Here is a 12,637-nt window from a genome sequence, read left to right as displayed (position 1 = left end):
CCACTTACAACTTTTGTTCCATTGGCACAAATACAAACTTGGCAACTGTATCATTACTGAAGGCAGTGACTAAATACCAGGATATTAGCTTTGTAATTTTCACCTGAAATCATTGTATAATCATAGCGGCTTGCTAACCTTTTTATTCGCTGATTTTTTTTTTTCTGGCTTTCACACACAGTAATAAGTTAATTTAATGCCTCTTTCCTCCTCCCAGTTTTTATTTGGTAAAACAAGAAATTGGGTGAGTCAGAATAATATTCGAGAACGCACACTCTTTTTTATCCTCTCTCTACTTGGCAAGGATTTACATATAATTTGGTTGCAGACTCAAAAATCAAACCCTGCTTTATGCAAAGAAAATAATAGCACTCAGGTAATTCTATTGGGTATTTTTCAGGTTTCAGGTTTTGAAAGTCTCTTTCCAACTCGCTATCACATTATATTATTCAAAGTAAATAATATTAAAAAGCGTGCTCACATTAGCAAAACGGAAGCCTGGGAATTGACTTTGTTGAGGAAGACGCTGATGGACAGTTTTCCTAGAGGAAGAACTTGGTCTCTGCCTGTGGGCCGCACCATGCCCGTGGTCAGATATTTGAAAAATAAGTCCTAGGGAGGCTCTCGCTATACCAGGATGTTTATAGTATCAGCCTTATACAGTTATTTTTTCCTGATTTCTCCCAAGATTTGCCTAATGGGAATGCGGCCGGCCACTTCCTGCTATGCCCCGGCTCAGCCTTCGGCCGAAGCCCAGCCTCACAAGGATGGGGCACTTGAGAGTGTAGTTTCCCTTTTCTTAACCTAGCGACGTTTTAATAGTTTAAACTTTTCTTCGGTATCCAAGATATTACAAGGACTTAGTAAACAGATGCATTTAATCGAATTAAAGCAAGCAGGATGAGTGCGAGTGAAAACTTACACTTTCACTGGGGTTTTGGACATTCGACTTGCCCACCCAAGACTCTCATGCTTTTGAAACTAGCCCGGTAAACCGGAGCTGGCCAGTTTGTGGCGGCTCGTGGGTAGGATACCACTTCTTCAGTCGTCCCAGACAATGTGTCCTTTGGGGCAGCCTCTAAGGAGCTCTGGGTACCGTGTGGAAAGGCAGAACAGGCTTATGATTTTTTTGTTTCTTTTTGCCTTTGTCTCCAAGTAGTTTGTAGGTTTGGGATTCCATTTTGGTACCTCTGTTTCGTAATAACTTGTACTCCTACTTTATGAAGGCTTCATTTTTACTCTCAATTGTTTACCCAAAAACCTATCAATTAGTATCAGTTTACCTTGGGTAAGCATTTTCTTTTTCTTATGGAGAGAGTTGAGGAGAGCGGACAGAAGCCTTCAGAGCCGCTAAACAGTTTACAGGGTCTCAGGCTGGTTAAGGAAAAGCGAGCAAGCACCCGCAGAAAGGATTCTTTCCTTCCACACATAATGAAGCGCTTTTCAAAATCTTTTGCTTTAGTTTACTCAGTTTTTGAGTTAACTAGCAACAGAAATGAAACTCTGGCCATGGGACAAGCATATGTGAGGAACAGAGCACAGGGCAGGATACTGCATTACTAGCCAAGCCTCCCCCTGCAAAAAAAAAAAAAAAGCATGCTGGGAGAGCATTTCTATATCTTCTTTCTTTTAAAAAAATATGTAAATATATATATTGTGTATATATATATAATATATATGTACACACAAAGAACAGACTTGTGCCCGCAGCTGACAGCGATCCGTTGCATGCCGGGTGGAGCTCCACACCCATGCAATCACCTGTCTGGTTAGAAACCTTCTGTGAGCAGCTGTTTTATCATATTTAACACATTTTGGAAGTCCACACGTTCACTTTCCATGATGTTACCTGTGCGTATGTATCAAAAAAAAAGTCTATCAGACCTGAGAGCATTCTTTAAGGAGTTAATTAATATTTTTCAATTAATAGGGGAGCTTTAAACAACCAGAAGTCTAAATTAATGTGTTTGATCGTGTGTATAAATATGTGACTATACTGTATATCATACATACATGTTAGTATGAAAAATTTTCCCTTACAGATGAGGAATGACAATGAATATTTTTCATTCCAAACTAGTAACAACACAAATCAGAAAATATGAATTAAAGACGAACGGCCAATATCCCTGGTTATATATGCATATATCAAATGCCAAAGCTACATTCTTGGCTTCATATAAGGAATGAGAAAAAGCACAGGACAAACTAAATTTTTAAAAAATCAATACTACCTTTCAAAAAGATGTGGGTGCTGAATTTATTTATTCAGGTTGCTCAGTTCTGCAATTTCTAAAATGGAATCGTCATAAATTGGGAAATTAACACTTCTCTGAAGAATCTATTGTATGGCTCATAGCAATTTTTTTTTAGCAGTTAAAGATATATTAGAATTTGGACTTTAACAGCTTCTGGTAGAAGGAGGTACCGGTTTCCACAAGAATTAAAAGACATCAGAAAATCTGAAGAGTTTCACTCCCTCAATTTTCAAGGAATGCCTTCCTTTCATAGTTGAAAAGCCTCTGATTTTTTTGTGAAGAATTTTTTTGTATCTTATCAATCCTTTATAGGGGCCTGAAATAGTCATTATTCTTTTTGAATTATATCTAAGCAGAATTTAGCTATTAAGAATTTAAAGCAATTTTAAACTTTAAAAACTGTTACATGTTTATTTTTTAGAAATTTAAATAACGCCGAAATGCTAATGTAAGTCAGTTGAAATTTTTTCTTCTCCACAGATGAAATGGGAATTTTAGTATCATTTCTCAGCCCTTCAGTCAGCTAGGTAAATTATAAGCCCTCTAGAATAAAGAAAAAACAGAAAGGAAATAAACCCTGATTTAGAACTCATATGGTTCAGTGCTAAATTGTAAGGGACAGCAGGAACTTTTTTAAAAAACCAAGATTTCACAGATGACTTCTTTAAAATGATTGCAACAAAACCTAAACTGCCTGCCAAATGAACCCATATAGAATGAGGGACTTTTGGGGGGGGGGTGGGAGTGTCAATTACAAATTGTTTGAAATTTGACCACAGTGGTCTTATTTATTGAGATACTCCCATTTTATTTTGTTAAAATCTAACATGATTTCACACAACACAAGTAAGTACTTTGCTTTATGCATAATGACACTTTCATTTTCCCGACTGCGTGTAAATAGCATAGCTTTTAGAGCCAGTTAACAGAAAGACAAGGTTAAAGTTGGATTTTTCATATATGCCCTTTCTACAGAAAGTGAAAAAATGTCTCACCTAAATTTATCACTGCAAGACAAGATAATTTTTAATGGCTGCAAAAAAAAAATGCTAATAAAGAAAGCCAGTGCTTTTGTTCTGTTTTGTTTCTTGCTATTTATAGAGCAACTTTTGGTGTAATTCCTAATTTTAAAGGAACTTGAAGTTCATTTTTTTTTTAACCAAAAGAAAGTGGTCATGTAAACAATCAGACAATAGGCAACATTAATCTTGAAAGTAAGAGTCTATATAATTTTTACATGATGAACGCACATTTTTTAGATGTATTCGAAAATAATGAGAGACGTGGACAGGCATTTTCACTCCTGTGCTTGGCTTTCAACGATGCTCAGAAACAAGAATTTTTAACTCTCCTCAAGGATTTGTGCTTTTGCTAATATCTTAGCCATTGACCAGTTTTTCAGCTCTATATTCTAAACAGGCTACAAGCTCCTGCTTCCAAAGTCCTTCCCAGTCTCAGTGTCTGAGAGAAGACAGGGGATGCGGGCGCCACCAGCTCCTTCTTCCCTCACTCACAGCTTCTCTGATATTGGCAGGCTCTCACACACAGAACGCCGGAAACTTCGAGGAGGACCCCGAGGCTCACTGGGAAACTTCTTGTGCTTGGGAAAAAACTTCTCAACTCACACCTGGATCTACAGATTCGGAAAAATTAACCAGCTGTAGCCAAAAACCAAAACACTCAACCACCCGAACACAGCCTACAAGAAACACAGAGTTCTTTGACGTGACAAGAAGACTTATAAATAAAATAGCTCCAAGGCAGACAGGCTGAATGAGCCTTTCAAGACAGCCTGTTGGTGCCTCAAACTTGAATATCAGAACATTAAAATGCTGGCAACATGAGGATAATATCCTAGGATTTGTGTGTATGTGTGTGTGCCTGCGTGTGTGTGCGTGCACTCCCATGTATGTTTGTGTGTCTGCATGTATGTGTGTGTATAGAAACGCAAGTTTTACTGCCCTTATGGTTTGGGGCCGACTTGAGGTCCTGGGGGTGAGCCCCGAGCCCAGAAGAAGGGCAGGCCCGACCTGTATTCTTTTGGGGTCACTCCCTTTTTCATGACACATGTGCAAACACCAAAAGTCAGTGAAAACATAACCTGCTGTAGATAACAAGGACCTACCTCAGACATAGAAAAGCTTTCCCTGCAATAAAAAAATTTAAAAAAAAATTGTGTTTTGTGAATGGCAAACCAAGCTGACCTCATTCGGCGTCGTTAGGACCGAAGTGGCAAGGCCAGCTTTGGGGAGTGAGGCTAGGGCCCAGGGGCTGGGGAGGGGGTTGCTTTCGACCCTGCAGCTCTGGAAGCTGGCTGAGCCTGATCCCTCAGGAGAGGAGGTCAAATTTTGTGGACCGGGCTGGGGTTTGGGCCCCGCAGATCCCCTACCCAAGCCAGGCTGGGCAAGGTGGCAGACAGAGCCTTGGACCCTGGGGTACACATTCCAGGCTCTGGGCGTGCATGCCAGGAGGAGGAGGGTCCCCAAAGCATCAAATCCAGGTCCCCCAAATTGGTAGCCATCTTGTTATCACGATCAAGGGCTCGAGGGCACAAGAATGCTGTCTCTTGTCCAAATTCTCACCATGCTCAGCCCGCACCCTGCTTGTACCTTTGCAGGAGGTTTCGATACCAAGAATTTAGTCAGTGCCAGGTGCCACTGAACACTTTCAGAAGGCAACGACTCCGTGAAGGTTTTCCCTAAGGGAACAAGGATGGCATCTCATGTGGGTGGAGAACAAGCGTTTTGTCATCTATGCGGCGTGTTCTGAGCCCCATCTCATGTGATCCTCGCAACCCGAGTGGAAGACAGAACCAGAACTGTCAGACCTCCTTCAAGACCAGAGAAACTGAGGCCCAGGTGGCTGCAACAGTGACTTGGGCACAATATTGCAGAGGCCTGGGATCCCCGAACCCCTGCACACACACACACCACTTTATTATTTTTGCTTTTTTTTTTTTTTTTTTACGGAAAACATCACCACCCACCCCTTTGCACTCATGCACACATAGGCTTATTTAAAGGTAAGAACAGTTCCCAAGAAAAACAGCCCTCCATTGAAATCTGGGTCCCAGAACCGCCTTGAGCCGGCCAGCTTTGGCGATCCCCTACTCCCGCAGCCAGCTCTGGCCATCTGAGGCGTCCACCCTTCCCTGCCAGGTGCATCCTGGTCACCCCCTCAAAGCTGTGCTGGACGAATCAACCTCCGGTGTGAAATCACAGACTTGAGCTCCCCGCGCTGGGCCTGCCAGAGTCTCGCAACAAAGCCGCCTCGCCAGAGCTGAGGGGTCACGATGCCCTCTGTCCACCGCCCTTTCTGTTGGGGTCCCAACACCCTGCAACAAGGGGCTCGCCAGCCAAGCAGCCACGGAAGCGCCGAGGTCCCACCTGAGTCTTCCCCGACTTTCAGCCCTCTGCGAACCTGCCAGGCCCCTGCCCATGGTCTCAATATAAAAGGCCAAACAGGTGACAAGGAAGACCTGGGATAACCTCAGAGTCTCGAGTCAGCAAGGATCCCTAATGACCGGCTCCCTGGGGAGAGGCTCACGGTAGCAGTTCTCTCCTGGAGGGGCGGCCAAGGTCCTGGACCTGGAAATCAGCATTCTGCAGGGGCAAATGCAGTCTGATCAGATAGCTATTGATCCTCAGAAACGAGAAAGGGCAGGTGATGCTGCAGCAGTGGGGGGAGGGGACGTGACAATGAGAAAGGGATAAGGAAAGAGGGAAACCGGTTATCTAGGAAATGGTCTTAGCGAAGGTGATGCTAGCAGGGCCCGTCTCCCCAGGGTTTCCCTTTCCAGCAGAGATCTGCACCACCCCGAGAAATTCCCAAAGCACCTGCCTCCCCCCGGCTCACGGTACACACCCCGGCTCATCCTCAGGGCAGCAAGGCACGACCCTAAACTCCAGAACACCGCCTTCTGTTAGAGCCAAATTCCACATCAGAATATTCCACCGCCCCACAAACAACAAGCTCCGAAACAAACCTAACGTTTTAAAAAGTCTCCCTGGCAAAGCCAGGTGAACAAAAACCATGAAATAAATGAGGCACGGGCCAGAGGGCCTGCCTGGCTTGGCCAAGAACTTGAAGCCACCCTGTTCATTTTCAAAGGCAAAGTCTTTCAAGACTCCTTTCTCTTGCTTCCTTTTTGCACCTAATTATAAGAACACGGTGCTTTAAACAAACAAACAAACAAACAAAAAACCAGACAAAAAACTTAAAAAAAAAAAAAGAAGTTACGAGGAGCTAAGTCTCAAAAGCTGCTTGGGATAAAAATTATAACCTTGTCCAACATTTGAGGAAAAAACAAAGAACGCAGAGGACGATGATCAAGGCTGAGTTTAGTGTCAACGGCCTTCATCACGTCGGGCCTGACGGGTCTCACCCGGAACTGCCCCCAGACTCTGGAAAGGTAGTGATTTGGGGGAAAAAGAAGGGCTGGGAGGGGTCGGAGGCAAAATCCCAGTGCAGAAGGGTTTGAAGGTTCCTGCTTCCCTCTCAGGGGACTCCGCTTTCCTGCAGCACCTTTGCTTTCCGATCTGCAGGATTCCCACAGAGCACAGAAAGGAAATCAAGGCACAGCGGACCTCTCCTCTGCACCTCCGCCGGCGGCTCGCGGTCCCTAAGGGCCCTGCAGAGAGGCGCCTCCAGCCGGGCTCCCGGCCTGGGACGCGGGCAGCAGTGTCGTCGCGGTCCCCCCTTCCCCCGGGTGACAGGCGCCCACGCAGCCGCGGTGGCCGCCTGGGGTCCGTCCTCGGACCAGCGCATCCGCGACCGGGCCGGGCGGCGGGGCCGAGGCTAGTCTGGTCCAGGCGGGTCCGGGGACTCGACTTGGGTCCGCACCGGCTCTGGAGGCCGGGAGGCCTCGCGCGCCTCCTCCAGGCAGCCCCTCCGGCTCCCAGCGGGGGTGAGGCCGAGGCAGGGCCAGGGCCCGGCCGGGCCGGGTGGCATCAGGTCTGGAGCCTGGGGTCCACAACGGGTGGGGAGCGGAGCCTGTGGCTGGGTCCACGTGGCCGGGGGTCCTGGAGTCTGAGCCTGATTCGGGGGCCGGGGCCGAGTCTGCAGCCAGGCAAGGATCGGGGTCCAAGCAGGGGTCCCGGTCCGGGGTCCGAGTCCGAGCCGGGGTCCGGATCCGCGCTGGGGTCGTAGGGTCCGCGGTGGGAGTCCCTGTCAGACTCCGGGTCCGAGGCTGGGCCGGGGTCCGCGGCGGCGGCGGCACGCGCCCCAATTAGCCGCGGGCGGGCGGCGGGGCGGCCCCATTGAGGGCGAACAAAGGGCGCGACCCCGGGGTCAGGGAGTCGCGGGCCGGCGGCCGCCGCTTGGTGGGCCCGCCCTGTTTACTCTGCCCAAGCAAAGCGCACAATATAGTGACTAAAGCGGATTAGAGGGTCGCGCCCCGGAGGCCGCGGGACCTCCCAGCCGGGCGCCTCCCCGCCGGCCCGGCCTGCCGCGTGCGGACCCTTCCCCCGGGTCCCCGCCGGCCCGGCCGCCCCCGCCCGCGGAGACAGCGGGGGAAACTGAGGCTGTGGGTCAGCCGCGCGCGCGGGCGGCGGGCGGAGGGGGTCCCCGCGTCCCGGCTCACCTGCGCCACGTGGTGTCCCGAGCGGGGGTCACTCTGGGAGACCCCCCACGGGGCCTTTTAAACCAACCCCGGAGAGTGAGTCATTTCCCCAATCCCCGCATTTTAAAGATTCTACCCTTTCCAGCACTGCCGGTCCTGGGGATTCATTTTACAGGAACGCAAATGACACTTGCTTGAAGGCTGATATTTGAGATGGAAACATGGACAGGATTTTCCAGGTCACAAAATCCTGTAGCATTACGGTTAAAAAAGAAAATTCCCGCCTCTTGTCTTGTCCCAAGAGATGCACCTCCCGGCTGTGAGTCAGCAGGTGACTTAAGAATGCAGAATAATATATATTTCTAAAATAATCTTTGAGATATAGAAATCCTGGGAAGTATAAGCTGGAAAAAAAATTATGTTTTCTTTCTTTCTTTTAAAAGAAGGCACATGAGAGTATAAATAAGCCACTAAGATTTCCACCCAAAGACCACAGCGTATCATCTGGCAGGCTGAACGCAAGATCTATGTTCTCCAGATACGAACTTGCAGGATCTTTTAAATTGCCCTTAAAAACCAAGCAGTAGAAGCAGAAAGCACAAACTCAAACTCAAGCAGAGTCTAACCATGGTGGGGGGAGTTGTGGGGGGTCATTGGACCAAATAGCCAAGAAGAACAAGAATGCCTGTTTCTCCCCTTCTCGATGCTATTGTTTAGGGAACAAAAATACTTCTCCTTAAGTTCAAACAAAATCCTAGCTGACATTTTTATGCCCTAGTTGTGCAAGTATATATGTTTGGCTAGGGTACCCATGTAGTGTTTGATTAATAAGCTATCAATGTACGAATCTTTTATAAGAGAACGAATAGTATTTACTGACTATACATATTTGTTGGTCTAACGAATATTTCTGCTACATGCCATCTATCCACAACTATTAAAGGGAAATACGCCATTTGTCTATATTTCTACTCACAAGACTTTAAAAATGATTTTTTCCTGCTTATAAAATACCATATGTTTAGAGAAGCACCATAATCTAAAGCACAAGTAATTTAAAATTAAAATAAGAAGATAGATATTTAAAAGCGAGATAATTTAAGTAGTAAGTATCAAGTATAAATAATTCAAGTCTAAAACACACAGAAAAAGGAAAATTCACCTATATGCCATCACCCAGAAAAAAATATTCGATTGCATCTCCTTCCCCACAGTGACCATATGCATACAATTATGTAATGTACATACATATTTACTGTTTGTGAAATATCGTATCCCATACGTCCCCATGCTGTTACAAACTCTGTCAACAGCATTTTAACAGTGACATAATATTCCATTCTATTGTCACGTGATAATTCACCCCAGCATTCCCTGTTATTATTACAAATTTCAGCTCTTGCTAATATTTCTGTACTGTAACTAACACTACGACCAATGACCTTGCCTGTGAAGTCTGTCTGCAATGTGGGTTGTTAATAAATCTCTAATGATCGATCGTTAATCTGGTGTTGAAGCCACTGCGTTATCTAAGGGGGTTAAGGCAGAGCCTGTAGACTCCATTTATGGTGGCAGGAACGAACTTAGAAAGTCTAGAATTCACTTCAGATCACGGTTACTCCAGAAACTAATAAGGAAATCAGTTTGCTTCCCCCTCCAGAGGCCTGGTAAATGTGGAACTTTTGCCTGATGGATTTGTGGGACCAGCCGAGGCACATGCCTGATTGCAACACACAGCATTTGGGAATTGTGCCCTTGCACAAAAGTGCTGGCCTCTTTCTGCCTACCAAGTCACTTGGCACTAACCCTCAAGGGCTTGGTGGGTTTAAGTCAAGACCAGAGAGCTGAACACCTTGGAAACATCTCGACAGGTCTGATGAAACTTTGCTCGTCTAAGGAGTGCTTTGGCCCAAGGGGCTTTCTGTGCCGAGAATTCAAACCTTAGGCCTGCTTTTCACCACCTCTCTCCTGCCGCAGGGTCCCTGCTGTCCTCCCCCCTCCCGGCCCCGTCCTGCACGGAGAAGGCCTAGCCGTGCTCTTCGCCATCTCCATGGCTTGGGCACCGTGAGAGGCCGTGTTTCCTGCCACTTGTCCCTCGTCCCAGATGCCCTGAGTCAGCCTGGGCTCTGCCCTGGGGCCGCGCTGACGGTTTGTCTGGCCTTCCCCTGACATGGCTCCCAGAAGGGCAGGGGAAGGAGGCCAGGGACCATGGAGCCCAAGACGTTCTCCCCAAACGCCAGGGCCTGTGCTGGGCCTGCTCGAAGGAGGCAGCCTGGGGGCCAGAGGGGAGGCGCTGCCACTGCAGAAAAGAAGCACAAAGAGGACAGGTGGCCCCAGCGAAAAAGTGCCAAAAAGTGCCGCGGAGTCATCCGAAAGTAGATGCTACGAGGCAGAGAAGAAAGCCTCGAAGGAAATTTGTGGACGTGTGACCGGCAGACATTCCCTTGAGTGGGAATGAGGCCGAGCAATTTTTCCCTTACATGCATTTTTCTGCATCGTCCAAATTTTCTACAATGAGCATATATTGCTTGCATAATCAGAAAGGGACCATATTCATGATACAACCATATTTATTATAAGTCAAAGAGAATTCATTTTAAGCATAAGATAAACGATTACTACTACTTATGAGTTAAACCTAAACAATAATAACCATATATTATGGCCAGGAAAGTTCGGTAGCTCACGTGTCTCTAGCACTTTACCCTTTGGAGAAACACTTTCAAATAGAAAATGAAACCGGGCAGCTTTGCTATGCAAATATTGGCGACTGTGGTGATATTCCTGCAATAACCCTTGACAGTGAGCTGGGAAGGACAGTTTTTTTCTCCTCTTAAATCTGGGAAACTCAGGAGTGGAGGAGCCACGTTAAGAGTCACAAGATCTGAACGGAGGCTTTGAGTCTGCCCTGTCCCTGTGGCAGCTTCCAGACCTCTGTCGGTCCCAGAACCTTTCTGCAGGGGAGACATTTTCCCCAGGGATCTAGCGTGTTTCCCGTTTTTCCAATTTTTTTCCCCATTACTGGAGGTAGTGCCGATGGCCAGGGCGGAACTGCAATTAGTGAAGATGGCGCTGGGCGTGCTCGAGAACAGTGGTATTTGCACAGGGTCCGTTTACCTGTTAAGAGATGCGCTACAGCAAAGTGGCCTGGCTGAGGCGCGACGGTGCCCCAGACAGGCAGGGGCTGCCTTTTTTTCACACGATGACACTACAGCTGAATGCCACCCTCCTCCTGGGAAGGGAAAACATGTCTGTGGCCCCTCTGGGGCTAGAGTCTAACCCAGAAGGACTCTTTATGCTTGTTTGGGAACGAACACGCCTTTTCCTACCTTACTTTGTAAAAGTGAGCCATTTCCAGCCCCTGGATAACAACGGATGGGAACAAATCTACAAATCAAATACATTTGATCTTCAGTGTCTTTCTTTTAAAGTGAGTTAAAAGGCGAACCAGCATGCTGTTTTCTACTCTAAAAGGCAATTTCTAAATTTGGATTTTGAAAAAAAAAAAATTGTACTCCAGCTTGAAAACCCAGTGGCTCTCAGAATGTAAGTAAGATACACTACTCTTTGTGCTAAAATCATCTTAACTGGTTTAAAATAAATCAGAACGAAATGATACGAGCTGACCATAAGTCTTTCATCACTTATTTTCTGAAGGCAGAAGCGGGATGCACACAGACTGTGCTCCGTCCCGAGAGCCGACTGGGCCCAGATGCAGCGTTCAGTGATTTTCAACTGAGAGGAACAAACATCTCAGGGACCAAACAGACCCAGGCTTTTTATATTCCAAAGACATCCGCGATTTTAGATAAGGATTAAATTATAAAATAAACAATTATAAAATGTAATCAACAGGTAAGGTGAATAAATTAGAGACATTTATCTCCTCCAAGAAAAAAATGTCTGGCTCTTGGCTTTTGAAGCTGTAAGTAGATGGACAGATTTTCACAAGACCCTTTCTTTTACTTCCCCTCCTCACCCAGGGCACAGCAAACCATCTCTGCCTTCTAAAATAAAAACACATGCCACTTTAATTTAGCAAAGAAAAGCCAAAATGCAGAATCTCTGCACAGATAATTTTTAAATTAAAGAGAGAGGGGGAGACTGTTCACTGTGTTTTATACCTTTTGGGGGGCAGTTACCTTCTCCACGTGTTAATAATTTAACTGTCAAATCACAACAAACAGCTAATTCCATCTCTGAGATGCTAGGATTGCAACCTACAAGGGGAGATTTTAATTGTAGCTGCTAAATAGCAAATGCTGACAGAAGTCTGCTTTCAATCCCCAGACAGGGCTGGGACATGACTAATTTATTTTATCTTATCCATCTATCTATGCGCAGGATTAAAATATTTATATCAGTCTGTTCACTTTAAAACATGCAGAGCCGGCACCAGCTTCAGGGCCACTCCTTAATTTTTCACAGTTTTGGCTTTTCATTGTTTCCAGAAATGCATAGCCCTTGAATGGCGAATACTCTCAAATGCTGATGGGATCTTTAAGCCACACGGAACTAGTCCTAGAGCTGTACAAATGCTGCCTGGCCACGGGGACGGCGTCGGAGCTGTTCCGACGTCCCTGTCCCCAGAGATGCCAGTGAAATCAGGCAGGCCTGAGCCCGGCTTCTGAAGGAAGCTTGCCTCTGGCCAGGTGGCTGATGGAAACCAGAGCCTGGTAAGGATGCCCCAGCCAGGTGGCCAGGTAGGCGGCGGGCAGCAGGGGGTTAAGCAGGGAGTGGGGAGGGGTGCAAACAAAAGGCCAGGGGCAGGGGAAATGGGGCTGCAGGGCCCAGCCCGAACAGACGCAGACACAGGGAG

This window comes from Grampus griseus (assembly GCF_964374135.1).
Source record: "Grampus griseus genome assembly, chromosome: 11".
NCBI lineage: Eukaryota > Metazoa > Chordata > Mammalia > Artiodactyla > Delphinidae > Grampus > Grampus griseus.
This window is presented reverse-complemented; position numbering follows the sequence as displayed.